This window comes from Chiloscyllium plagiosum, unplaced genomic scaffold, assembly GCF_037043375.1.
Source record: "Chiloscyllium plagiosum isolate Xiang-an unplaced genomic scaffold, Cpla_swu_hap1 HiC_scaffold_6, whole genome shotgun sequence".
NCBI classification, from domain to species: Eukaryota; Metazoa; Chordata; class Chondrichthyes; order Orectolobiformes; family Hemiscylliidae; genus Chiloscyllium; species Chiloscyllium plagiosum.
In genome coordinates this window covers 34,778,513-34,791,651 of record NW_028270144.1, presented here as the reverse complement: position 1 = coordinate 34,791,651, position 13,139 = coordinate 34,778,513, and positions in this window count along the sequence as shown.

Here is a 13,139-nt window from a genome sequence, read left to right as displayed (position 1 = left end):
ATGAAGCGCTTCAGCAGCAGGTTTCAATGTCCATGGTTAACCTGGAACCATGGAACTTTATGGGGTCCAAAGTCAAAGTTAACGACTCCCAAGGCAACTCCCTCCTGACTGTATACCACTGTGCTGCCACCTCTGCTGGGTCTGTCCTGCCTCTAACAGTTTTTGACACAGTGAGTTCGAGCTACCTACAACTTTCTGGGTGAAAAAATATTTTACCTCAAAATCTTCTGCTCTTTACCTTAAAATGATGTCCCATGGTTATTGATCCCTGTTCTAATTGGCAGAGGTAAGTGCACTCCTGCAATCCTGGTATTGTGAATACCACTAATTTTACTTTCTTCACCAAAGGCAGCTATACCTTCAACTACTAGGGCTCTGAACTACAAAATTCTCTCCCTACATCTCTCCTTTTCTCTTCTCCTTGATGACATTTGTTAATGACTGCCTCTTTTACCTTTTGGTCATCTGCCCTAATATCTCATTTTCTGATACAGCATCAAATTTTGTTTGATACCATCTCTGTGAAGTATCTTGGACAAAAACATCTTGCATAAATAAAAGATTGCGGTGTAAATCCTAAATGCCAGATTAGGCTCTGTGTATGTGATTTCAAATCCCACCACAGCAGCTAGTGGAATTCAAATTTTATACATACATTTGGAAGATAAAGCCAAAATCAGCATTGACGGTAATGACAATTATAGCCAACCAGTGCAGAAGCAAATAGGGTGGCAACAGACTCTGTCCTTGCCAGCAATGACCACATCCCATGAAAGAATACAAAAATTGTGTTTTTGTCATCAAACTAAAGTCCTGTTATTGTTTAATCAATATACAACTTTTGCTAAATTTGGAATCAAATAGTCTAGTATCATCAATACTTTACTGAAGCAGAAAGGAGTATTCACTCATTTTTCATATTCAACTACAGCACTGGAAATAAAACTATCATTTCTTTTTATTTCCAGTGCTGTAACTCTTCAGTTTACTTTGGCTCATGTCACAATCCCATAATATTCCATGTATGGTTTCACTGGATTGAGGCAACCTTCTTAGATATTTTTCTGGTAGGCTTATTTGCAAAGCTGAACATTCACTTCTGTCATTTCAAAACAGACAATGTCCGTTGCTGATTCTGACTGTAATATCAAATTCTGCACGATAGGCAATCGCTAATATTTAGCATTCCACACTGTGCACTTTAAATAAGCATATACTTTAACACTCCAAGAATGCAACATTATTGGAGAGGGTTATTTTAACCTTAAAATTGGGTGGAAATAGAAAAAAAAAACCTCAATCTATATTCAACTCACCTCAAATATTGCAAATTTCAGATTGAACAGAGGTGGAGCCAGTAACCAACCCAGTCTCTGAAGTCACATTGCTTATTGAAATAGTTGGATAAGTCTACAAGCCTCAGATCTTTTCTCTATACTGGGCTTATTCCTGGTCAGCTCCATTTTCCAGGCCTTGAATAACCTAGTGACCAAAAGGAAGTAGAAATAACTATATGAAAGGTAAGAAGCACTACTCCACCATACTGCCCAATACCTGTAAAGTCATAAGATCTTGGACATCTGATTGGAAGTAGCCCATTCAGCCCACTGAGTCTGCTCTGCCATTCAATGCAGTCACAGCTAATCAGGATCTCTACTTGCCAGCAGCACAAATCTACCTCCTCCTGGACTGTGACCCTTCTGCAATATTCACCGCCAGATGAGGAGGTACATCTGTCAATTGAGCTGGCTCTGGGTTTGAGTAGCATTCACAATATGGAGTGTTTTGGGAAAATTCTGATCTCTGAGTTAAAACTTCTCCCTTCATTCTGTGATCACAAATTCTGCCTTTGAATCTCAATAGTTATCAGGGCTATTGTGCTTTAAAATCTAATACACTATACAATTGTACTGGTTCAGAGGAGACCTGATAGGGGTGTTCAAACAGGTGACTGACTTTAAGACAGTAAATAAGGAGAAACTATTTCCAATGGCTGCAGGGTCAGTGACCAAAGGACACATTCAAAATGATTGGCAAAGGATCCAGAGGGCAGATGACGAGATATTCATTGAAGTACCATTTGCACAGTCTGAAAGGCTGATAAAAGCTGGTTGAATTATGATTTTCAAAAGGGAATTAAATAAATCCTTGTAAAGGAAAATAATCCAGGATGTGGGGGACAAAGTAATAACAACGTTTATTTGTATAGCAACTTTAACATGGAGCAGAAGAATGCGACAGATTCAGAGAGCTAGCCCAGTTACTATAGGCATTGAAACTTCGTTTTCTACTATGTGATTCTGATATTAGTTAATAATTATAGTCACCAAATAAAAATGTACAAAACGCAACCATTTGGAAAACTAAAACAAGGACAGCCCTCAGTATGATGCCATTACTAATATTTATAATAAGAATTAAAAGTTTCAATGCCAATGCATTTATTGAGAATAATTATTTTACCGAATAATTGCATTAACTTATGGTAAAGTCAAACTCAGACTAAATTTTGACTGGAAGTTTTTATTGACCATCCCTTCAAATCAGCTTTGTCATTTAAAGCCCATGGTGCTTTAAATGTCCTGAAAAAGTGTAAGCTGAAAGGAAAATGAAATAATCAATCTCACCAAAATAATATCATTACCTCTGGTACAAATGTTTCTTCATCATGTAAAGCTAAATGCTCTGGGTTTGAGGCCAGTGTGATATCTGAGAGAACTGAACCAGAGGAGTGCTAAATAGCATTGGAATACAACATAGTTCAGTTCCATCAGTTTGTTGTAAAGCCAGTGAAAAAGCATTACATTCCCAATAGACAGCGAACAATCGATCAACTGATTCCCCTACTACTTTCCACAAACCCCACCTCCCATTTGCCCCCAAACCTCCTTCTGACTGGCATCCCACTTCCCTCCAATCCCATCTCCCCAACATACCTTGATCCCTAATTCACTGCCCCAAACCTGGCCCATTTCACACCCATAAAAGTGTGAATCATCAGGGTTGGGTGATAAAGTTAGTTATCTGGAACAAAGCACAGACAGTTGACTAAATGTCTTAAATGCAATTTTAGACTCTGTGTTGAGCTGCAGTGAGGGTTTGCCTATTAACTTACGCACAATGGATTAGGAGTCGGATCACCGTACAAGGTTCAGTTTCAGTCTCTTTGAACTTTGCTGGTCGTGTACTTGTGTGGGCACTGTACAGTAAGAATTTGTTTAGTTGTTCCATGTTCAGCAAGTGTTGTAAAACTGCTTGTGAAGAATCTTCTCAAAGCCGTTCCAGATTTTGTCAGATATATCATGAAAAAAAAATCTTTATATCCACAAAATGCTTTCCACATTGGGATCAATCTTCAGGCCTTCGTTGCATTTCACTGAATCAAGTTCAGAAGCCTGATATGGGAGGTGTTAAGTTCATTTCAACACAATACACAGAACATCTCTTTAAACTGGATTGTAATTGAATACAGATGGTGGGTATTTACTGGAGCTTAATTCCAATATATTTTGGGGGGCACTTGTGGCATACTGGTAATGTCCCTATGTCTGGGCCAGATGGTCGAGCTTCAAGAGTCACCTGCCCACTTATGTATTGCAGCATGTCTGAACAGGTTGATTAAAAATATCTATTTAGAGTCATAGAGATATACAGCATGGAAACAGACCCTTCGGTCCAACCCGTCCATGCCGACCAGATATCCCAACTCAATCTAGTCCCACCTGCCAGCACCCGGCCCATATCCCTCCAAACCCTTCCTATTCATATACCCATCCAAATGCCTTTGTATCCAAGTTGCAGCAGTCTTTGTTCTGTGTACTTGAGTTCTTGTGGGATAGTGATAATGTTCTTACTTCTGAGCTGGAAGGCCTGAGTTCAAGTCCCAGTCAATGCAAAGGTGTGATGTAATAGAATAAAGAAGAACAAAGAACATTACAACACAGGAACAGGCCCTTTGGCCCACTGTGCAGATACATGATGCCTTTCTAAACAAAAAAAATCTATCGGCTCTACGAGGTCCATATCCCTCTATTTCCTGCCTAATCATGTATCTGTCAAGATGCCTTTAAACATTACTGTTGTACGTGTTTCTACCACCTCCCTTGGCAGCACATTCCAGGAACGTATCACCATCTGTGTAAAAAAACACCTGCTTCTCACATCTCCTTTAAACTTTCCCCCTTTTACCTTAAATTTATGAGCCTAGTAATTGGCATTTCTATCCTGCAAAAAAGACTCCGACTATCCATTCTATCCATACCTCTCATAATTTTGTAAACTTCTATCAATCTCTAATGTTCAAGTGGAAACAAATCAGGTTTGTCCAATCCCTCCTCATAGCTAATACCGTCCAAAACAGACAGCAGCCTGTGAACTTTTTCTGTATCCTCTCCAAAGCTTCCACATCCTTCTGGTGGTGGGGCAAACAGAAGTGTACACAATATTCCAAACGTGGCCTTACTCAAGTTCCATACAGTTGCAACATGTCTTGCCAATTTTTCTACTCTACTCCCCAATCAAATGAAGGCAAGTATGCCATTTGCCTTCTTGACCACCTTATCCATTTGCATTGTCACTTTCAGGGAAGTGTGGATCTGTATGCCTAGATTCCTCTCTATGTTAATGTTTCTAAGGGTCTACCATATACTTCCGTCCTGTATTAAACCTTCCATAATGAATCAGCTAACATTTGTCCTAACTAAATTCTGCCTGCCATCACTTTGCATTTAGCTGTTTTAAATTCCATATGTCTGAACAGATTAATTAAAAATATCTTCAAACACATTTGGCATAAGAGACTGGGAATGCAGTGGTAGTCTCCCTACCATGGGTTCAAGTGCCTCTTGCCCTGGAGGTGTATCATAACATGTCCAAGCAGCTTGATTAAAATCAAACTAATGTTGAGATATTTACTAAAGCTGTGGTGAGATTAGGTTGGAGGTGCATGTTTGTACTTCTGAAATAAATAAGAGATCTTGGGAGCAAAGATTCCCTCCAGTATCATACTTTTCCACTGATCTTACAGATTAAAACAATCTCATTACACTATTAAAGTTTAAGAAAATCCACATGAATTAGTCTCACACCATAATCAGTAACCACCTTCAGTTCTTCACTCAATCGTTACTAGCCATTAAATGAAAGAGGAATAGCCAAGGAATGGGGTCTTCAAACAGAATTGAAACTTTATTGCTGGAACAGCACAGCAGGTCAGGCAGCATCCAGGGAACAGGAGATTCGACGTTTCGGGCACACATTCCTGAAGAAGGGCCTGTGCCCGAAACGTCGAATCTCCTGTTCCCTGGATGCTGCCTGACCTGCTGTGCTGTTCCAGCAATAAAGTTTCAACTTTGATCTCCAGCATCTGCAGACCTCACTTTCTCCTCTTCAAACAGAACCACACCTAATCAGTGACATATATCTATCCTTCATGAAGGATACTATAAAAAAGAGTAGGCCATCTCCTTACTTTTCTAGCGCATCATGAACCATTGCAGACATGACTCAATTGTTGTAGAGATTACTGAGTTGGTCTACGGAATAACAAAAGAAAATTTACCCATGGACAGGCCTCAATTCAGTTTGACTCATTGAATACTACAAAGGTTGAAAGCCCATTAATGCTCACTGAACACAATAAACTGCAGAAACATAAAAATAATACACCAAAATTGTATTGTCTTGATATGTGACTTCTGCACAGCAAACCATTTCAGACTGTTTGACATCTACATGAAGTTAAACAGAGCCAAATGGGCCAAGTCTAAATTCTTCAAAATAAATCAGATCTAGCTCATTGGAGACAAGCTTGAATTAACATTTAAAAAGCACTGTTCATTCTTATTTCCTATTAAATGTAGCAGAACTACACCATATATTTGATCCAAATGTTTTTATATTCAATAATAACTCATCTCCTAAAACCTAGTGCAGTCTGTCATGATATCATCTGTTTGCTGAATCTTCTGTCTCCAGCCACTTCCAGTACAGAACTCAGGTCCAGCTGCTTGTAATAAACAGTGAGGGACAGATTCACCATTCAACAAAGACAAGGATGTTTAGAACTGCTGGTTTCTACTTCCTTTTCCTCTGAGAGTGCACAGTAAATATAATTTTAATTAGAAACCAACTTTCAGAAATGCTCTCCATTTCCCACAAAACCAAGTGAATCATAAGGAACTTATTTATATGTTTATATGAGCAAAGGAAGAATTTAAGAACTCAGGAAATGTCAACTTCCATTTGTTGAACTAATGTGCCACATAAGGAATTTTCTAAAATTATACCAAGCAGGTTGATTGCACTTCCAATTGTGGCTGTTTCATACAGTTAAATTGTTCTGAGGACATAAGACATTGCTGGGATTAATTATAGCCATGCAGTTTGCCACGTAGCAGGGACATTGCTAATTTACTTTAATCAGCTCCGCAGAGATTAGTCGTTCTCCCACCTGCAGTTACATATTGTCCTCAAAGCTGGTTTATGAGTTACTAGAATGAGAGTTGGAGGGCTGATGTGAGAGATCATTAATTTTGGCTTCTTTAAAACATTAAAGTTACTTGTGCCATATGTTTTTCAGCTGCTTGGGTTAAGAATCGATGAAAACATTGTTTCACTGTGCCAAAATAATGCTAGTTTATATTTGTAGGTCAACCTGTACACACTGGGAATTGGAGTGAAGCTTCTTTTATAAGCAGCTGTTAGAGAGGAGAAATCTTTGCCTACTCAGCCCCCAGAGGAGCATATTTAATCACACAGGATGTCACCCAAGTTCCATTAAGTAATTTGACGCTGGTTTTATGCTTCACCAAACAGCCTAAGACCATTAAGTGAAGTGTTTCCTTATACATCGTGGCTAGACCTATCATTCTTTTATCCAAAATAGAGGCATGTAGTCAAGCACATCAGTTTCTGTACCCAGTAGTTAAAATATACCTATTTAGAGACTGCAGTTAGGAGTGAATCACCCTTACGTTACTTCCAGAGAGATTTAAATAGTACTCTGAGGAGAACCTGAGTGCTGTTTAATGTTGCACTCTAGTCGCACTTTAGTCACACTCTATGAGATGTCATTTACACAAGGATATCTCACCTTATGCCTCCTGCTTAGGCTCATAAATGATGTCTCTACAATGTTAGATCAACTCTACATCCTGTTTCATGATTCACCTTCAACAGAAAAACGTTTAAACCTTTGATTATTCTATTTCCAAATCAGTTCAACTAAATGCCAATAATAATGGACAAGTCCACCACAGAGAACTCACAGCCCACCCCCAGTATCATCCAGTTCCATTGTCTATGCAGCAGAATTCATTGAGGAGCAATGGGCAGTGGAAGCACTGCTCGAATTCATTGGTCTTTTTAGCTAATGGTAGCATAGTCATACCACCTAGAATAATCTCATGCTGCAAAGGCCAGGAATTGATTCTGGAACTTTCTGCTTTGTGTGGATTTGTTCCATATAGATGCTGCCAACTAAACAAATATGGAGCTTTTCAAAATGGTTTTGCATAAAATTTGAACACAACTTTTACAGTTTTGGTTTACTGCTCTGGTACATCAAACATAAATGTATGCAGCATGATAATCGCCCTTGCATTACACCTGCAGTCTTTTTACCTTGTGTGTAGCAGCTTTCCTAAGATGGTCTCAGCTGGATTGATGCCAGCCAGTGTGCGTTTTGGGCTGGGATTTTACAATGACTCCGCTGTCTGTGTTTCCAGCAGAGGAACAAAACAGGGTTATGGTGCCCAGTCCACCACCTTTCCATCCACTCTGAGCTCACCACCATCACCTGGTGGGCAAGCACCAAAACTGGCAGCCTACATGCCATATTTAAATTAAAAATTAGGACTTTCACTTAAGAAGCTCAATTGACCCCAATATTACCCTGATCAACCATCAACAGTCAGAATAGGCAGGAGTGAGCAGCCTATGTATTTTTTACAAGTTTTTTTTAAAAGAACCAGAGGGAAGAGTTATACTCTCTTTATAGAGATCAGTGATAATCCCTAATGTAATAGTACACTCCTTCCTTTCTCCCCACCTGGATTTCCCTCTGGTCACTTCCTGGCCCACTTTGCCCACTTTCTAAGGTGGTTAAACACGCTCCATCCAACATCCTCAGACTACGTGGGTCTGTGATCCATTAAGCTGCTTTCTTCAGCCTGGCAGAGTCCACTCCCAAACTCTGGCACTGCCAGGACTTTGGGAACTATGTAGCTGGTTGGCAGTTCCTGAGGCTAAGAGTTCCTTGCAATAAGGGCTGGACATTCTACTCTTTACTCATGTACCCCAGCCACAGCTTCTTAGACTTTTGTTGTATGTTTCAAGGCCATACTATGAGTGTGGGTTTGAGACAGACTAGTCGAGGAGAAAGCAAACTCAAGTTCTGTCTTCTGAAATTCGACTTCAAAGAAACAATACTTATTATAAAGTGATACCAAGTACTGGGATGCATGACCATCACAGATTAACTAGGCATTTGTATAATTATAACATATAAGGACCAAACAACCTTCTTCAACTGTTAATTTCAAGGCAGTTTCAATGTGGTGGTGTCTGACAGAATGTTCTTTCCAGAATGTTCTAATTCCACCCAAACTGTGCCATTCATAATCAGGGATGTGCAGCTGTGTGACATCATTACAAGGTTGCTCCAGGGTCCTGAAGCACTTACACAACAGTGAGGGCAACAGGCAGGTATCTTTGAACACTCAACAGGGCAAGGTGAATAGTCCACACACCCATTACATTCTGCAATTGGTATTTGTTACCAGCAACAGCCAGTTCAATAATGTTGCCACTGTAACAATTTATTTTCATTTATTATGAAATACAGATATCACTGGCAAGGCAGTTATTTATTACCTATCAATGGTTTAGTAGTAACGTTACTGTATAGGTTAGTAAGAACCCCAGGTTTCTGTGGGTTCAGACAACTAGGAGAAAGTGAGGACTGCAGATGCTGGAGATCAGAGTCAAAAAGTGTGGTGCTAGAAAAGAACAGCCAGTTAGGCAGCATCTGAGGAGCAGGTGAGTTGACATTTCGAGCATAAGCTCTTCATTAGGGATGAGGGTGTGGCCCAAGGGGGCTAAGAGATAAATGGTGGCGGGGTGGGGGCTGCTGGGGGATGGTAGCTGGGAATGCTAGTTGGAGGTGGGGGAGATGATAGTGATAGGTCAGAAAGGAGGGTGAAATGGATAGGTGGGAAGGAATGTGGAAAGGTAGAACAGTTCAAGAGGGCGGTGCTCAGTTGTAAGGTTGGATCTGAGATAAAGTGGGGGAAGAGGAAATGAAGAAACTGGTGAAATCACATTGATCCCATATGGTCGGAGGGTCCCAAGGTGGAAGATGAGGCATTCTTCCTCCAGGCATCAGGTGGCTCGAGTTCAGCGGTGGAGGAGGCTCAGGACCTGCATGTCCTTGACGGAGTGGGAATGGGAGGGGGAGTTGAAGTGGTCGGCCACAGGGCTGTTTGGTGTGTATGTCCCAGAGACGTTCTCTGAAATATTCCGCAAGTTGGCATCCTGTCTCCCTAATGTAGAGGAGACCACACCAAGAGCAACAGACACAGTAGGTGATGTGTTTGGAAGTACTGGTAAGTCTCTGTCAGATGTGGAAAGATCCTTTGGGACCTTGCACAGAGGTGAGGGTGGGAAGGGGGAAGTGTGGGCACAGGTTTTGCGCTTCTTATAATGATAATGGAAGGTGCCGGGAATGGAGGGTGGGCCGGTTGAGGGACCGTGGACCTATCACGGGAGTTGCAGAGGGAATGGTTTCTCCGGAATGCAGATAGGGGTGGGGAGGGAAATATATTCCTAGTTTTGGCGTCTGTTTGTAGGTAGTGAAAATGCGGAGGATGATGCAATGTGTGTGGAGGTTGGTGGGGTGGAAGGTGAAGACTGGGGGTGTTCTGACTTTATTGCGTTTGGTGCGGAATGTGGAGGAGATGCGCGGGAGCGCATCGTCAACCACATGGGAAGGAAAATTGCTGTCCTTGAAGAAGGAGGCCAGCTGGGATGTTCTGTGGTGGAATTGGTCCACCTGGGAGCAGATGCAGCGGAGGCAGAGTAATTGTGAGTAAGGGTTAGCTTTTCTCCAGGAAGCAGGGTGGGAGGAGGTGTAGTCTGAGTAGCTGTGGGAGTCAGTAGGTTTGAAGTAGATGTTTGTGTTGAGTTGGTCGTTGGAAAAAGAGATGGAGATGTCCAGGAAGGGGAGGGAGGTGTCTGAGATGGTCCAGGTGCATTTGAGGTCAGGGTGGAAGTTGTTGGTGAAGTTAATGAACTGTTCAATCTCCTTGCAGGAACACAAGGTGGCGCCAATACCGTCATCGATATAGTGGAGAAAAAGGTGGAGAGTGGTGCTGGTATAGCTGCTGAAGATGGACTATTCCATATACTGATGAAGAGATAGGCATAGCAGGTGCCCATGGCTATCCCTTTGGTCTGGAGGTAGTGAGAGGATTTGAAAGAGAAATTGTGAAGGGTGAGGCCCAGTTCAGCCAATTGGACGAGTGTGTCAGTGGAAGGATACTGGATGGGGTCTGCAGAAGAGGAAGGAACAGAGGGCTTGGAGGCCTCCATCATTGTGGATGGATGTCTACAGGGACTGGACGTCCATGGTGCTGATGAAGCATTGGGCACCAGGGAAATGAAAGTCATGGAGGAGGTAGAGGGCATGCCACGAACATGTGTAAAGAGATCCTGGGCCAAGGGGGACAGGATGGTGCCAAACTATGCAGAGATAAGTTCAGTGGGGCAGGAGCAGGCTGAGATGATGAGTCGACTAGGGCAATCAGGTTTGTGAATCTTGGGTAGGAGGTAGAACCAGGCAGTGCCGGGTTCCCAGACTATGAGGTTGGAGGCTGTAGATGGGAGATCCTCTGAGGTGATGAGGTTGTGAATGGTCTGGGAGATGATGATTTGGTGATGGAAGGTGAGGTCATGGTCGAGGAGGCAGTAGGAGGAGGTGTCTGTAAGTTGGCACCTGGCTTCAGCGGTGTAAAGGTCAGTGTGCCAAACTACCACTGTGACCCCCCCCCTTGTCCGCTAGTTTGATGTTGAAGTTGGGGTTGGAGCAGAGGGAGTGGAGGGCTGTGCGTTGAGAGGGTGAGAGATTGGGGACGGTGAGGGGGGTGGACAGATTGAGGCGGTCAATGTCATGGCGACAGTTGAAGATGAAGAGATCGAGAGTGGGTAACAGACAGCACAGGGTGTCCAGGTAGATGGGATGTGTTGGAGGCAGGAGAGAGGATTCAAATCCTACCAGAACAGATGGTGAAATTTAAATTCAATATCAGTCTGGATTGAAAAGCTAGCTCATGGGAACCATTGTTTTAAAAACCCATCAGATTTATTAGCATCCTCCAGGAATGGAAATCTGCTTCCCTTAACTAGTCTGACCTACATCCAAACCCACAGCAATATGGTTAACTCTTCAATTCCCTCTGGGCAATTAGGTATGAGTGATAGATGCTGTCCTAGCCAGCAATACTCACACCCATGAACAATTAAAAAAAACATGCTTGAGAAAGTGGTGGTAAGCCACTAATCATTTACTATTGCAGGAGTGACAATAATTGTATCGACATTTTACGCAGGGACTTCCAGGAAATTGGCCCAGCCGTGGCTAGCATGGCATAATATTCGGTTTCTGAGATCTCAGTTGTTGGATGGTGGTTGGCAAGAATTGACAAATTTGGTTTTACCATGATTCACCTTCATAGTTGGTTTGTAGCCCTGTGGATATTCTTCACCTTTCATATCCTCCTAGAACCTGGGTTTAATGGAATTCAGAGATATTTTATTTTGTCTGCTATGTTCCTATCAGGCCTCTGTTGTAATGGCATGCCAGCTCACTGCAGTGCATCAACTGGTGTTTCTGATATGAAGATTGCTGTCATCCGCTTCTTTAAGTGCAGGAAGCCACAAGGGCTGTTTCATTTAGTGTAGTCGAGAAAAAACACTTACTGGTCTGACTAGAAGAGGTTACTGCAGGTAAAAGAATCTAATTTATTACATGTTAGCAGCCAGTTACATTGATATAACAGACATTGTTCCAGAGACTTTGAGGAGGATGTGTGTTAGGTCAGAGTCCTTCAAGATCCTATGCTGTTCGACCTACAACTCTATTGGACATCATACAGTGCATAGTGCTGTTCAGCGTTAACCCTTTCAGACCCCTATATAGCCATTCCCCACCAGGAATATGACTCCAACATGTTTTGTTTAATGTGTACTATTTACCCTTTTCCAGGATGTGGGCATGGCTGGAAAAGCTGACTTTATTGCCTACCCCTAGTCGCTCTTAAGAAAGTGGTGGTGAGGCAACTCCTTTTAAATGCAGATTTCTAGAGATATTTATTTCAATAACTTATGGCATGGGTCCAAAGATGAAATGATTGCAGCTACTAGTCTGACCACAGAAACAGCTGTATTGGCTCCAGCCAGGTTTTGAAGCAATAAGATGAGAATATATCTTTCTGTACATTTTATTTTGTAATCTTCAACCTATAGCATGAAAAATTGTCAGCACTGGTACTCAATCATGACTTGTAGGTTGAACTTTCAGTGTGGGATGTACTGTTGGTCTTGGACAACTTGCTGGTAATGTCAGCAGGAACAGATTAAACTGTATGCAGCACAAGATTATCCAAAGTTTGTTGGTGTACTTCTAGAATAAAGTTCCTAGTTCTCTGGGTTTGAACTTATTAATTTGAAATGACATCCTGGCCTCGAAACTGGATCGACAGCATCTCCCCCCCCCCCCCCATTTATCAGGTACAAATCTCCCAGCATGACACACAGAGCACATGGATAATGCACCACGGACAATAATAAGCCTTGAATATTTCCAGGAAACCCGCCTGAAACAAGAGTTAAACCCACTGTTGATGCAATTTAAGGGGTTCCCCCACCACCCATTTTGGGTCCCTTTCTCAAATTAGATCATGACTGTGCATGCTCAGTCAAGCAGCAATGTCAAACCCAAGCCTGTCAACAAAAATTGAAACACAAACTCTCTGGCCTAAATGCTGAGTGAGAAGAAACAGGAGTCTTCTACCAAGGTTCACACATAAACTGCTGGCTGCTACTGATTAAAGATCTCCACTCCTTGCAAATCCCCTCATGCT